The sequence below is a fragment of the Bombyx mandarina genome, chromosome 06 (assembly GCF_030267445.1).
Source record: "Bombyx mandarina strain Sakado chromosome 06, ASM3026744v2".
Lineage (NCBI taxonomy): Eukaryota > Metazoa > Arthropoda > Insecta > Lepidoptera > Bombycidae > Bombyx > Bombyx mandarina.
The window spans coordinates 11,429,996-11,447,485 of record NC_143213.1 but is presented as its reverse complement, the minus strand read 5'-3'; the positions used below and the strand labels follow the sequence as shown (position 1 = coordinate 11,447,485).

Below are 17,490 nucleotides of genomic sequence, written 5' to 3'. Positions count from 1 at the left end.
TGACCTCAAAGGTCAAAGGGGAGTTGGAACAAAAATTGGTCATAATACAATAGGAGTCTTGAACAGTTTTGATTGTTAAGCATACGAAATATTTTTTGTACCTCATAAGCAATTTAAATTAAAAGCATTGTACGTATGCTTTATGAATGCGTGTTTCTTTCTTTCTAATATTGAGTTTGTGTTGACAAACGAATATACTATAAAGTATACGTTTATCGCGTCATAAATAATCATATTATGATAGTCATAAATTTTGTTGACCGGCTACTTGTGAATAGATAAAAGGTACATGCGATTTTTATAAAACCGTAATCCTTGGTATTAAATATTTATTTATTTATTTTTACTAACAATCACGCCACGTTAACTGGTCCCGTTCGTAAAGAACTTGTGTTACAGGTACCAGATAACGGATATAAATGTAAGATTTTTTTATACACATACATATATTTAATATACATCCATAACCCTGGAAAATACATTAATATTTATCATACAAATATCTTCCCTTGGCGGGATTCGAACCCGCGACCCCCTTGTGTAGTGACCATGTCACTTACCACTACACCAGACGGCCGTATACACTTCCATTTGATATATCTGAATCAAATGGATGTTCATTTATTCTTAGCTAATAAGTATGAAGTGTTGACATCGGAATTTTGGTTTGAAAGTGCATATTAAAGTCCTACAGAAATTAATAACGCCACAACAGTGATGTGATTAAATGAACCACATTATACTTGACAGTTGCAATTTTGGTTACCTATCAAATATTTGCGGGAGAGAAGCACACAGCTTGCCTCATGGTCTCATTGCCCGTTTGTGGATACTGATGAGAAAACTTCGGCTTTATCAAATTCAAGTGGAATAATATTTCGTTTATTGACTTTTGCAAGCGAGACGAACGTCTTCCGGTTGAATGGAAATGGAGAATAATGTGATTAAGTCCGACAGACTAAATGCTACAATGTAGCAAGCACATTATTTATTCTCACTGAAGTTTTGTTACGTGATACGCAATCACACTAAAGCAAAAATGAAGCCCGGTGTTATAGAGTAATCCTCAAGGTCAAACATGGAGAGGGCGCATGAAATTGCGTCAATTGTGTAGTCTTGCTTACGTAGTGATAAAAGTAAGTATCTGGTTTATGCATGTCAGCAATTCACCTTATTGCGCGAGGCGAAATTGCTACACTGGTTTTAGGAGATGAAATGTATGGATGAATCGTGCACGAATTTAGTTTAGCGTTGGAGGAAAAGGTAAAGGTAATATCGGTATGGCTTATGTTCTGTATAGCTTGTCCGTCGTAACCGAGGCCTTAAGTTCACGGATATGAGATACGGTAGATACACGCACAAGTTACAAGTATTGGATTTTGTTTGAGCAAAAGTTTCGTAAAACTTTCTACATTTTAATTTAAATAGAAAAGAGAGAGAGAGAGAGAGAGAGTATTCTTTATTGTACACCAAAAAACAAATAAATAGTGCGATAAAAGCGAAAAGCTTAAAATCACAGGAGAGTGAATTTAAAGAATTCGATTTTTTCTTTTCCTACCTATTCTATTACCTCAAGGGGTTATTTTAGATTCACCGAACTATTCGACGACGCAAAAAGTTCGTTTGAAAATAATCTGGACAATTTTGACTGTCTGAATGTCTTTGAAATTTCTATTATTCAATATTAACTTGCAAACTTCTTCCAAACCACCCGTTTATATCCATAATTCTTCCTCAATATTGTCATTGTAACATCTTGTTAAACCAGTCTACTGGGTCACCATAGCTCCCAAATCAAATCTTGAGGCAATATCTTGCCAAATTGATTCAAACGAGTGTGGAACAGGGTCGCGGGGTAAGTGTAGGCTATTCACGTTTAACTCAATTATATTTCTCTGGTGACCGTTCCGGAAGGCATGATGGGAATTTCGTTTGAGGAAAAAGTTGGGGTAAACATAAGAAACTTTGGCTCGTGTCCTTGTATTTTGGATGGAGTAAAGATAAATCATTTGTTCAATGGCTGTTATTTGGTGGAATATAGATTTGTTTGTGGTCGCCAGAACTTATAAATATGCGTGTATGTTAATATATTTAGTATTTGCATTCTTAATTGGGTTAATCTGATAATTAAGAAAATAATTTATTGCTGCAAATGGTAGTTTTAAAAAGCCTCCCTAAGATATTAGAAATAATGTGAATGAAATTCTGTTAAATTATAATATTTACATATACATATATGTAACTGCTAAGCATATTGAACGTACTTTATATTAAAATTACCGTTGTTCGTTGTACATAGTAAGTTTATAATCTTGATCAGATATTCGACTTTTTTCTCCAAATTCAACAATGAAAACTCAAGTTCCGATAAACCATCAATTTCGTAGTCTCACGCTATAACATTATGGTCTCCATTACAAAACTTTCTCGGTAAGTAGATAAGAACAAACAAAGTATTCTCCTTACCCCGTTACCGGGTAACTACTTACCATAACACCCAATCGCCGATTCGGAATGCGTGTAGCGAAATTTTCCTGGAAAAATACTTGGTTACAATTCTAAATTTTTTGGCGTTGTGTAAATAGTTTTAAGGATATACACGCTATGGATATTATCCAGCGAGTAATAATAAAATTGTACGATCGAAACTGTCTCCATTTTAAAAAGCAAGCATAAAAGAAAAGGCGAATTCAATGTAAATTACTATAGTTGGAATTCAAAACTAAATTCTAATGAAAAAATCCATTCGAATGATTACAAGTCATTAGTGACATCGATAATGAATTGATTTAATGGTTACGTTTTGTATGTTCGAAAATATCAATCATCCTCTACATTACTGGTGGTGAATTGAATTTACGGGAGAGTAGGGCATATTGTGAGCGTATTTCGGGCTACTTCGGGGATTTCTTTAATGCGATTCAAATAAAAATGTGCATGGACCTGCGTCATATTGTGACGTCATAGCTATTAAATCGAAAAAATATGTAAAGTACTGACTTTTTACTGAAAAAATGTAGGAATTTTTAAATATTCATTTATAATCCAAATCTTCGTGTTTGCCGATTTCACTCATCCCACTGCTTGAGTAATCATCATCATCGTCCGCCATCCATAGATTATAGGGTCCGACATTGTTGCAGCCTTGATTTTTAAACAGGTGTTTTTTTTTAAAATATATAATCTAAATTCGTGTTTAATTTACCTCGACCAGTACACAACATATCAAGAAAATTATATAGGTGTGTATGGTTCACTAAAATAAACATATTAATAGAGTTCATAATTAGACAAAAAAATCACTAAAAATAAAAATATTTTTTTTTTCTTGCTGTCCATACTTTTTTATCGAACTTTGACAGACGAAGGTCATTGACGTGCACATTGTTATTTGAAACGCACTATAAACACTTCTGTCATCTCTCTTTGAGAGTGATAATGGGAATTTACAATTCTGGTATGAACGTATAGTATGTGCTCTAAATGTACCTGATCGTTTACTAGGACAAGTTTTAAATTAGAACAGTAATCACGCGCTTCCTATCGGTCATTTTAGAAATTGACAACATCACGCAGCTCACATGATGAAGATAGTCATACAATTGGATACAAAGGGCACTCCGTATGGGTATATACGGATACTGTGTATTCTTACTGGTGGTAGGGCCACTTGTAAGTTCGCGCGGGTAGGTACCACCGCCCTGCCTGTTTCTGCCGTGAAGCAGTAATGCGTTTCGGTTTGATAAGTGAGGCAGCCGTTGTAACTGTACTTGAGACCTTAGAACTTATATCTCAAGGTGGGTGGCGCATTTACGTTGTAGATGTCTATGGGCCCCAGTAACCACTTAACACCAAGTGGGCTGTGAGCTCGTTCACCCGTCTAAGCAATAAAAAAAAACTGTAATTATTTCGGACACTTCATTTACAATTACACAGTTAATAAGAACAGTTTTCGTCGGCGCAGATGAGTGCGTATCGCCGATCAGCGGAAAATACTGTCCTTAATCATTGCATCCTTTATGGATCAATGATGCGAATTCAACCTCGTAATTGAGGTATTGTTTTCAGCTATATTTACCTTAAATGAAGCATATACACGGTTGACATTCTCTCATTAAATTAGTTATGCCAAGAAAATTCTCAAACATCCAGCACCATCGCATCGTATATTTCACCAGCACTCGTGAATTTCGGTCAAAAGTTTTCATATCGATTAGGAATAATATTAAATCGCCCTCGTAGTCTGGTGTCAGCCATACCCTAAATCTCTCAGTCCGGCTCAATAGCAGATCCAAAACGAGACGGCATCGACTGTTTTCTCTCATATCGTATAAAGGTACTAAATACAGCCGATAAACGACGACAAAAGAAAAAATCTTTCAGAAATAAGGAATTTATACGCGTTTTATTTTATGCTAGACAAAAAACGGTGACGTCATTGTCCACGTGTACCATAATCATGTTTTGCGGTGAGGGCCGAGCAAATCCTCGTAAGCCAGTGATTATCAACCACTGTGCCGCGGCACTTTTGTGTGCCGCCAAATTTCAAAAGTGTGCCGCCAAATTTTGCAAATATATAATAATGTTAATATTATTAAATTATATCATTTAAAAAGAAAAATATTTTTAACTAGAATATATATTTAATCCACAAAAAAAAAAATTTGCTTTCCAACGCGGTTTTTCTTAGTGCTAAATTATGATGAAGCGGCGTGCATAGCAATAGGAATATGTCTCAAGTCGGCGCACACTTGCCACTTCTGCGTACAAAACGTGTTGTTTTAGTGATAGTTGGGACTCACAAGGTGTTGCATAGTAGTTACTGCACCTTTTCTTTTGTTAAAATTGGCAAATGTATGTGATTCGGTAGTAAGTAAATAATTTTTATCTTTTTCTTTGCGTGCCGAAAAATTTTGAAATCGTTAAATATGTGCCGCAACAAAAAAAAGGTTGAAAATCACTGCTCTAACCTATGACAATAACTTTAAGCTGTTGTATCACAAAAATTGATTAGCCTATGAAAATTATAGCTATATACAAGATTTCTTGAGAAACACGACTCTCATAACGTGATCATGTTCACGAAAACCCATATTTCGCAGTTTATTGGCATTGTATTAATAGTATAGCATTATGATCAAGGGATTTGATAGTAAGTTTAAATAAATATATTTACTAACGATCACGCCACGTTAACTGGTTCCGTGCTAAGTTCGTAAAGACCTTGTGTTACAGGTACCAGATAACGGTAATAAATGTAAGATTTTTATTATATACTTAGATATATATGATAAACATCCATAACCCTGGAAAATACATTTTATATTTATCATAGAAATATCTTCTCTTGGCCGAATTCGAACCCGCGACCCCTTTGTGTAGTGACCATGTCACTTACCATTACACCAGACGGCCGTTAAAGTTTACATAAGCAATTAAAATCGTCAGTCAAAAAATCATTGCAACTATATTGTTATGTACAATGTTTGAGTTTTATTTATTTATTTATTTAAATAAGCACTGCCACATCACAAACATCTAACATTGAAAATAAATTTAAACTTGTTCACCTTCCACTTCTTGATCTTGTCCACATTCCTGAGATACACAAAAAAATATTTTATAATAATTATGGACGACAATATTGATAATAATAAATTTAAACAATTTCATTTATGGCCTGATGCATGTGACAACAATGGCGTACATAGCATTGGCAATTCATCGGCTCGAAAATGGAATACAATAATAATAATAAAAATATAAGTGTGTCCTGCCGTCTTCCCAGGCGTGGCGGTGTTTAATACACTATAATAATAATAAAAAAACAGTACTATTTGTTGAAGTATTAATAAAAATGTCTAAAAATTACATGTCATATCAAAACGAAGAAAATAAGAAACGTTAATACAATGTCATATTTACAAAACAAAGTAATTGTTAGTAGCTAACTAGCTATTACTGGGGGTAGGATTTATTGTACGCCATCCTGCCTATCTCTACCGCGAAACAGTCATACGTTTCTGTTTGAAGGAGTGAACACAGTACAGCACTATTCAGATTTCGACCTCACGCCTCAAGGTACCACTTAGCACCAGGTGTGCTGAAAGCTCACTGATCCATTTACGAAATAGAAAAACTACATCTTAGTGTCGCTCTTCCTAAGATGTAATATGTTAAGTTCGTACCGCACTCACATAAATTGTTTCTCATTGGTACAGCGCCAAGTAAATTCGTTACAATAGTAGAAGTTGTCTGAATTTGGCCAGATGATTAACATTTGTTGAAATTGCCCAAGTAATATGCCCTTAATATTTTATTGGAACGAAGTTCCTTATCGCGCGTTGTGAAAGGGGGCTAGACGGAAAAAATTCTTACGAAAAGTGGTCACGACACTTTTTAGATCCGTCATTCTGACCAATCAACGTGTAGGCGCTTATCGCGTGACATTGCTCGTATCCGATTGGTCCGCGTAATGAGTACAGTTTCTCGAGATAGCGTTTCAACAATAGTAATTTAGTTCATAGTATTGTTTTTTTCTTCTTCATAATGCCGTAATTTAATTACAATTCCTTCACTAATTAATCGAAAGGAACTTCGTTCCATCCGGGTGTCCCTTGACACCTCTGAAGTTTTTTTTTTTATTACTTAGATTGGTGGACGAGCTCACAGCCCACCTGGTTTTAAGTGGTTACTGGAGCCCATAGACATCGACAACGTAAATGCGCCACCCACCTTGATATATAAGTTCTAAGGTCTCAAGTACAGTTACAACGGCTGCCCCACCCTTCAAACCGAAACGCCTTACTGCTTCACGGTAGAAATTGGCGGAGTAGTGGTACCTACCCGTGCGGACTCACAAGAGGTCCTACCACCAGTAATTACGCTAATTACGCTATTAAGCTAACGCCAGTAAATTAAAGTTTCAGTTATTTGCTTATTGTGTATATTTTAGCGGTACAAGAGTATTCTTACCTAATCATTTTCCTATTGCTAACGAAGACAAATGTATAACCCACTTTCATTTTCAATTTAGAGAAATTATAACATATATGTAAAATAATAATTATATTAAACTTTTAGAGAAATTATAATGGAAGACAAGGTATTGAAAAAAGAGGAGTGTAATCACTCTGCGACAAGCCATGATGTAGATGTGCCATGAGATATCCTACAATGCCGGCAGTGGTACCCGCCGAAGGAATCAATGTTATTATAGCCGCTAATATTATCTGAAGCCCGTAACATGAATTGTTTTACCTCACTTTCGCGGCTTGACACATTGCTCAATATAGTTCTGTTGTAACTGGGAAAACATTGATATACGTATTCCCAAACAGTAAATGATCAGTAGATAAACATAATAAAAAAAATATCATAAATCACATTTAGTTTTTATCTTTTTATTGCTTAGATAGGTGGATGAGGTCACAGTCCACCTGATGTTATGTGGTTCCCCGAGCCCATAGACATCTATAAAGTAAATGCCGTCATCCACTTTGAGATATGAATTCTAAGGTTTCAATTTTTTTATAGTGCAATGGCTATCCGACCCTTCAAACCGAAACGCATTACTGCTTCACGGCAAAAAAGGCAGGGTGGTGGTACCAACCTGTGTGAACTCATAAATCGTTCTACTACCAGTAAAAAGTTAGTCTGAGGTAGACAAATAATAGTGTAATAGGAAAAATAAACTATAAAAAACTTGACTTTTTTTAAAAAAAATTTACATACTGATCATTTACTATTTTGCAACAATTTTCTCCGAATTAAATAGTTAGCTGGTATTGCTGAAATCGTGATAGAATCATTGGTTGTAAGGCGTATTGTAAGTTCGTGCGGGTAGATATTACTATCCAACCTATTTGTGATGCGAAGTATAAAACTGTTATGTAAACTGTGGGATAGCCGTTAAATAATACGCATAGATTTAATCCTCATAATAATAAAGTGGGTGGTGGTATTCACATTTGAATATCTATGGGATCTTCTTCATACCAGGGGGGTAAGCTCTTTGACCCGTCTATACAATTAAAAAAAAACAGTTAAAAAGCAAATAAAAAATAGTAATAAGCGATGTGGTACATATCGTCGCTGGTAAAGCAAAATCTGCTGTGTGCAAAAACTCTATTTTGAATTAACGAGTAAAAACATTTTCGTATAAAATTTTATATGAAGGTGAATTTTTTAAGAACTATATCAAATGAAAGCTATAGATAAATTTTAAAGCTATAGACACATAACAGTTTTTTTTATACGGTAGATAAGGCTGTGAACTATACGAAAAGGTCAAAACGTAAAAATCTCAAAAAGTGCACGGATTTTCTTGATCAAAAAAAGTATATCATTAAATTTCATTTTAGAAATAGACACTGCCTTCTGAAATACGTATTTCATTGCGATCAATAGGCATTTCTGCTCCACCAAAAACTCAGCCTATCCTCCTACGTAGCGGCCATAATGTAGAATTAATTTTTCACTTGATGCCTTTCGTTCCGTCAATTATGGAATCATTCCAGTATTGCCCTTTAGGCCTTCGCTCTCAATTAGTGAAGTGATGTGAGATGGCCCGTTCTGATTCGACCTTTAATGTAGTCGAAAAGGCAAAAGCAATTCCATTTTCGTATCCAAAATAGCGATAAAACTTCTACCTTTATCTTAAATAATTATTTAACAAATTATGAGTTCACAAAACATTAGTGCTTTGCGTAAGGATTTTTGGTGTTAAATAATAACTTTATTGATAGATAGGATAAAATAATTCTCTAGCCCTCAAACTATCTTCATGAAAAATCTTGTCGATCGGTTGCTGTAATAAAAAAGGATTTTCATTAAACTAAAAGAATTATTAAAAATATCCAACGTTATTGTTAATTTATTAAATATGCTATTACTGGTCTATTTATAATCTTCACTGCTTCGACTGAAAGCTTTTTATTCTGTTATTGATTTTAAAGTTATAACGTTTATACTATGATTTACGTAGCCAGTTAGACTTCGAATTATTTTTGTCATGAAATTGTTTCTTCTTACTCAGATATACCGAAGAATACACATGAACTATGCAACTCTTTTTTGAAGTAAAATAAAAAACAAATCTCATTTGGGATAGCAGTGATTTATAAGCAAGCCAAGAGCATAGCATTTTTTTACTGGTGGTAGGACCTCTTGTGAGTCCGCGCGGGTAGGTACCATCACTCCGCCAATTTCTGCCGTAAAGCAGTATTGCGTTTCGGTTTGAAGGGTGGGGTAGCCGTTGTAACTATACTGAGGTCTTAGAACTTATATCTCAAGGTGGGTGGCGAATTAACGTTGCAGATGTCTATGGGCTCCAGTAACCACTTAACACCAAGTGGGCTATAAGCACGTCTACCCATCTAAACAATAAAAAAAAAGCATAAATATTGGTAATTATCTGGCGTCATTAAGAATTTCCAACTCGAGTAGGCAAAGAAAGAACGCACGCTTCCAGATACTCAAGAATCAAATCGAGATTCATATGTACGTGCATGAAGCCAGTGCAATTTGAATTGGAAAAATCGAGAACAATCGGTACAATTGTCAAATAGCTCGTTAGTGGAACAGAGCCTGTCGCGAATCCACGTCACAAAGACCGTCTAACCGCAGTTTCGAAATTCGAGTTTAATTGCTTTATGTTCATCGAACGAGCTCGACTCATCCAAGTGCTTAACCGCGTGTGAACATTTTGTTTTAACAATTACATTCGTTGCTTCGAATTGGATTGGACAGGCGGCGACCCGGTTTGAATTTTATACTAGATTGTCAAATGAATTTGGCTAGTGACTCTTTCTAAAAACTATGCGATCTTTCATAGTCATGCGATTTATTGGAACGAAGTTCTTTATGGGACGATGCGAAGGGTACCCTAACCGGGAAAAAACGTCCGTAACGTAAGATTTTAATTATTTATCTGTAGTCTTAGTATGATGGCTATACAGTGTCCAATGTATAGTCTACGTGATGACGGTTATTATTATTATTCATATAAATAGCAGTTTCTTTGTTATAAGTAATATATAATAAATTTTTTATAAATCATTGTGAATAAAATAAAGTTGATAACTTTGTAAAGTAGTTTTTATTTATTTTTATCAATCAAAAAATCATAATAAAAAATGTATACCCGAATAATTATTTTCTTTATACCTCGAATAGAACTTAAAATTAATATTTTTATAATAAGGAACTTCGTTCCTATCCGGTGTCCCACGACACCACACATTTTTTTATTGCCTTTATCGGTATTTATTAAAATCGCTTCATATGATATTATTCACTTATGACACTTTTATTATTGGTGATATCGATTGACGGCGATGATAGCCACCATCAAACAGAGCACATTTGTGTAACTTTAGACAAAAATGTTTTTGTCTGTGAAATGCGTTTATTTATTTATAGATTTCTCGTTAATGTCAGGCAGCCATGTTATAGAGGTTAGGTACATACATTAAAAAAAACATAAACCAATAATACCAAATGAATTGATGTATCTGTAAAATGAAAAAAGCCTATGTGAAATTAGTAAGTTCTGTAATTAATTTTATTTATATTTTTAAATTAATAAAAACTGTATTCACTTTAAAGATTTTTTTAAATTGATTTCAAGTTTTTATTTAAACTCGATAAACGAAAACAAAGCTTTATCAATTTGAATAATTCTTAAGAAGTCATTCAAGGAAACAGTCTCTCAAGATAAGAAACATAAACGTCCTGACCTAATGCTTATAATTGCTGATAAATTAGTTTTACTCTCAGTGACATCAACATTTCTATTTCCGTACTGCACAAATAACTTATGAAGTTCTACTATCAGTCTGAATGCGTGACCGTTGCAGGTCAGAAATAGGCAAGATACTGCAAACTTTTTTAATTTTTTTGTTGCTAAGATTGGTGAACGAGCTCCAAGTCAATGTAGTGTTATGTGGTCAACGGAGCCCATATACATCAGCAATGTAAATGCCGCCACACACTTTGAGACAAGTGTTAGTTGTACCTACTCATGCCGTGTGTGGCGGGTAGCCATCATACAACGCAAGATATTTGACAGATGCCTGAATCTCGCTTACGACATTTTCAAGATAAGCTTGCATATATACAAGTTCCGAACAACAACATTCGGACCGTCGCGTCGGTCTACCGAGCAATACCATCCGTTCGGTGGAAGATCTTCCCTTTGTCGTTAATCAGCTCCAAACCGTACAGTGTTAGTTTTACCTATACATGCAGACCGACAATATTGCCTAAACACCAGTAAATGCCTAATATTTATAAATATTGCCGGTTTTAAAAAGTTTTTTTGCACGATGCTATTTTAATTTTATTACACATCGTCCAAATCGCAGAAGAATAATTGTTAAATTCAAACAAAAGCCCGCCTACATTAAATATACTAATGAAAAGAGAACAATAGTAAGTACAGAAATTTAACCAAGCTTTAATTATCAATACCGTGCTCCGGTATTTTTTATTTAATAATTGAGTTTATTTCGTTGATTATATATTCAGTAGTAATCAGCTTTGCGGATATCACATTCAAATAATATGTTAATGCCACTACCGATATAGTGACACCTCATATCTTGAAATCTGTTAAAAAGTTTGAGCTATAAAACCTACCAAAGAATTGGACATTAAGTACATGACAGTAAAAAATTACCCTTTGGCAGTCGGGTAAGAGTAAGTGATATAGTTTAAAAAAAAACAAACGCGGTTTAATAACAAGCCGAAGTCAAAAATAAGAGTTATCATTTTATTATTCTACTTATTCTGGTCAACATTACAGCCAATGCTATCGGCCCCTGCTGGCCACTACGTGTGCAAAATTTTAAGCTAATCGAACCTCTTGAAGTTGGTGAAAATTACATTGTAAAATTCCTTTACATAAATAGGACGGGTTAAGATCAAGCTAATGTCAATAGGTCAAGCTAATAAAGGCCTGTCGTAGGATCTGAACAACCGAACGGTCGCATCACTTGATTCGAAGATGCCGAGCTTAAAGTCTCTTCGAAAGTTTGTTCACCTTCGCTAAAAGTAATAAAATAAATACTATACGGTCTTGTTTTTTGTGCTCCCTTATCACATGCTTTGTTACAACGGTATTCGATCAATTTCTATTAAGGCAATTCAACATGTGATATTATTGCTTTAGACGAGCCGTCGGGTTCATTGAAACGGTCTTGAATCTATTTGTTACATAAGTTTTTTTTTTGCTAGCAAACGATTGTGCTGTGATTCACATAATTTTCTTATTGTAGTTGGGCAGTCATGATCATGCGGCAAATGAGGTTTAAAGTTTACTAGAAAGGGTCGAGCAGAGCTCAAAGTTCCAATTGGTTTGGTCCCAAAAATGTCATATGTCCCAAAATTGAATGGTTTATAGTCAAAATGGATTTATTCATTCTACGTTGCTGTGAAAAATCGTCTACGATTTCATTACACATTAAAAAACAAATTATTAAATTCCACGGATTCTGAATCACAATTTTTTTATGAACTTTTTTTGTTATGGGTTAATTTATTTATTAATTCGAACGAATCACACAAATAACTGTCAACGATAATAAAATTTTTAAACTAGATTTCAAAATTATCGCAACGATCATTATCTGGAGATACTGAACAATAAGTGGAAACTAAATTACCGTGCGATTAGTGCGATTGAAATCACGAACATTCCCATATTACAACTAAAAGGATAATGGTCAAATTCTATTTAGGAGCAAAATTCATCACTATTATCTGAACTTTTACCATTCGATTTTGTAATGAACTATCCTCCAAGTTGTTTTCTGAGCTGCTATCATTCTTCTTCAAATGATGTATTAAAGGTATTTACATTTTCAGGCCACAACTCGAATGTCTTACGCTCACTGGCTGTGGTGAACACCCTTTACACACACATTAGGCCAATTGTATCATCTTCTGCTTTGAAGACAATAAAATATGATTTCTGATAAATCATTGACCTGTCTACTTCAATTACACGAGAGTCATTTACTTAATGGCTATTCAAAATCTTGAGTATGTTTTCAATTGATTTGCGATTATATAATAGTCGAAACACCATTACTCAATTTTAAAAAGATAGTAACAGCTCTTTAGGTATACAAATATCAGGTTGAACTACATAGATCCATATATGTCACTTCAAGTTTTACTCAGATTTTGAATTGTTACTAACTAAACAAATTATTTTAAAATTTACAATTCCGCTTAGCATTATTGTTAGTGATCCATTCAATTACGTATACTTTGAGACCAGTTGCTGCATCATCCAATTGAAATAGAATGAAAATTTACATTCCCAATCATATTTATTTATTTTAAAGTACTTCTAGATGTAAAAATGCAATGTACAGCCTGGCGATAAATAAATATTAACAAATATTACACTTCACACCAGGATCAGGGATAAACATAAAGGGTTTTTGAGATATAAGACCGTGTTGGTATAAATTTCATACCAAAATCAGGACGAGGTGGTACTAGGTACACAAAAAGGGGACCATCTAATCTAACTTAAAGATAAAGATAAATAAGCCTTTATTAACAACCTTAATTCATATTTAGGTACATACTATTCTTTTTTTTTCTTTTTTTTTTCTTTTCATTTGACATCGGCTAAGATTGTTTTGCTTTCGCATAGGCCTCCCCCAAATCCTGCCATAAGTTCCGGTCGTGGCATTTCCTCTTCCACGTAGAGCCTGCAACGGCTTCTATATCGTCTACCCACCTTTGGAACGGTCGTCCTTTATCTAACTTATTTACTTATAATCTAACTTACAGCTATCCAGATGACGTCATCATATATAGCAATTGTTCCAAAAACTTAACAGCTAAAATTCGATCTATCGGTCAAGTAAGGACGCATCGGTATCCACCGATTAGCAGAAGCACGTCGTTGTTATCAAAACAGACATGGATTGCGTCATCATAATGTATAATTTGTCCGTTTTTTTGTTTGTTAGAGATATTCTTTCCGCGTCTCACTGGGTAAATAGGTAAATAGGAACGAACCATATTGTATTCTCTTGGATTACGCCATTGCGTCAAGCACTTTGAACTAAATTACATGTATCAAGTACCCTTCATGCGAGACAAATTAATTGCTTATCATTAGTAGCTGTACATTAATAGTGCTGTAGCATGTAGTTCTTGGATCTGTTTTGAAGATTGATTGACGTCATGTATAACAATTCCGTTTAAATTTAAAATTTTATTTATTGATCGATTTCAAAGTTGTTTACTACTAAGTGTCCTAGCATTATTGGGTCGACTTTTGCGATCTGCTTTGCTTCGAAACGTTCAATCTTTCGCTATTTAGATAGTGAATAAGATGATTCCCTTGGGAATCCCACAATAGATGTACTTTTAAAAGGAGTTAAAAGGAGTTTTTTATTTTATTTTTTATTGCCTAGATGTGTGGACGAGCTCATAGCCCACCTGGTGTTAAGTGTAGTATAGTCTCAGTATAGTTACAACGGCTGCCCCACCCTTCAAACCGAAACACATTACTGCTTCACGGCAGAAATAAGCAGGGCGGTGGTACCTACCCGCGCGGACTCACAAGAGGTCCTACCACCAGTAAGAAATATATACGTGTAAGATACGTATTTTTGAGACGATTACATGTCGAGGATACAAATTACCTATGTATCTCACCTATTAGCCAACGACATTTACGTACATAAATTATATCAACATAAATCCGACTTGTAATTAAATTTAATAACTAAAATGGATATTAAGCGCCCAATGCCTCTTCCAACTTAATTAAAAACGAATTTTGATTGAGCATTTCAATCGGGACCAATAATATGAATTCAGACTCCGATTCTTCAATTCAGCCTGTTCTAAATTAAAAATAATTTAGATTGATCAGTCATTTTACAGCACCAACTGAAAGGGTCCAACAAATTGAACGTTAATTAAACAGACATCATGGAGGATGACAAACGTTAATTGATAATAATTGAATTCTTTCATGACAGAAGATTTGATTACTAAATTTACAAATTACACGATGTTATTCGTTCACCGTGGAAGTCAATCGTGAACATTTGTTGAGTACGTATTTCATTAGTAAAAATTGGTACCCGCCTGCGGGATTCGAACACCGTTGCATCGCTATATACGAATGCACCGGACGTCTTATCCTTTAGGCCACGACGACTACAAAAACTGACTGAGATTAATAAAAAAGTATATTTTAAGTTTAACAATATTTGCTATGTGTATGTGCATTACTATAATTCTCATGTTGTATTTGTTATTTTAGCTGTTCTACACACACTCATCACTTTTAATTATTATTCTCATAATCCTCTCGCAGGTCTGCTGGAAGAGATTTCTTAAAGAAATAAGCAGTGCCTTTGTACATAATTTTCCTATTACTCTGTACTATGTCTTCTTATTTGTGTGTACATAAATAAATGAATAAATAAAAAAAGTTAAAAAAAATCAACTCTACAGATCGTTGTTACTGGACAATGATTTAGTGACCAGAAAAGGATCTTGGTTTTCTATGAACCTACAGCTTCGAACCGCAAAATAAAGAGTCTTATTGATAGCCGCTTCAAACACAAATGGCTTTACCTTCTTGAGCCGATGCTCGAATCTCTCTCTTGGTAAGCTCTACCCGAAAGACCCCTTCAATTTGTCATAAGGCCGTGGCAATTTGACTCGCCTTTTCTGTTAGCACTCCGCAGTAGCGCTAAGAGGAAATCTAGCTATATTTAATTCGCAAGGCGTGTCGTAGTAACGGTTTAGTTTTATTGCTGTTTTATGAGCCACAATTGGTTTTTTCGGCACTTATATAATGTACTGGGTAATGGATATCTTAGAAATGTATGTAGGATTAAATGAATTTCCACATATTAAATATTTTCGATCTCTGAAACATGTCTGGTTCTACTCTTTATCTGATGCTTAGCTTGCCCATGTCAAAAATAATGTCAATGCTATAGGACTTTTTCATAATTAGAAAATCACAACGTTTATATTTTTTTAATAGTTACTATTACGATTGAGAGTATTTAGAAAAGTGTCAGGGCGTTCATTGAATGCTAAGAAGGCATAGACTTTTAAATCTGAAAGAAAATTGTTTTTTTTCAGAAATATGACTCAACCACTTAAGCTATTTAACCACTTATCAATATTCATTGCCCTATTTCTGCCGTGAAGCAGTAATGCGTTTCGGTTTGAAAGGTGGGGCAGCCGTTGTTGTACCTACTGTTAAAAGTGAGACCTTTACAGCTCATGTCTCACGGTGGGTGGCGTCATTTACATTGTAGATGTCTATGGGCTGCGGTAACCACTTAAGGTCAGGTGGGCGGTGAGCTCGTCCAAATATCTAAGCAATTAAAAAAAAAAGGGGTAATCATAAATGCATGTCACCAGATTATAATAAGAATTAGAAGATTTTCGAAGTTATGAACTTACAGTGAATAAAATTATTAATTAATACTGCATTGTGCACTATTAAACTGTAATTATTAAATTACACTCATCACTTATTCAGTTCTAAACTGAATTTGCGCACAAAAGACGATGATAAGAATTCACAAAAATAATGTATTAAAATATTCATTTCCTTTTACTGTCTGAAAGAGGTCACTGCAAAGGGTGATGGATGATTTTATTCGATTCCGTATATTAAATGTCTTCAAAAACGAAATAAGAATGTATTTGATCTCCGCAAAACCTTTTGATTTTAATGATAAAATTAAGAAAAACATAGGGATCTCAAATTCGTGTTGAATTTTAGGTTACCAAAAATGTGCGTAGTTTTATGTAATTTAACATGGCTGTGACGTGAGTTTTCAGACAGCCAATCATAATTTCACGACAAGACGGCGAAAATCAAAGCCTTCGCAGTTTTTTCCTCATCGCGTTTTCACCGTGACGAAAGTCTTGTATTAAATACGATAACAGAAAGTAAATCAAACTTCGCTGCGGGATTTTCGATCCAAAAAGAATTCCCTTTGGGAACGAAAACGGAATTGTTTAATTTCACGTGGATTGATAGGCGGATACGATACAAAAAAGAAATATCTAAAATGTGTTTTTCGATTACTCATAATAATACCAAATTATAGAATCAAAAACGGATGAAGTAAAAGAAACACCAAAAGAACAATCAGAAAATATCCTCCCTGTGATAAGTTGCAATAGATATACTACTGGAGATGTGATGATAAGAGGACATTATGCGCCGACACACACATGTGTATACCCCTGTGTTAGAGATCTCTAAATGCGGTGGAACTTTGGACAAATCAGAAAATATCCTCCCAGTGATAAGTTGCAATAGATATACTACTGGAGATGTGATGATAAGAGGACATGTTGCGCCGACACACGTGTATACCCCTGTGTTAGAGATCTCTAAAAACGGTGGAACTTTGGACAAATCAGAAAACATCCTCCTTGTGATAAGTTGTAATAGAGAAACTACTGGAGCTGTGA

General features: G+C 34.6%; 1 protein-coding gene across 3 annotated transcripts in view; it reads left to right on the top strand.

Moving 5' to 3' along the window:
• Positions 1–17,490, top strand: part of LOC114247916 (angiotensin-converting enzyme) — a 191,333-nt gene that overhangs the window by 43,335 nt on the left and 130,508 nt on the right. The window lies entirely within an intron of this gene.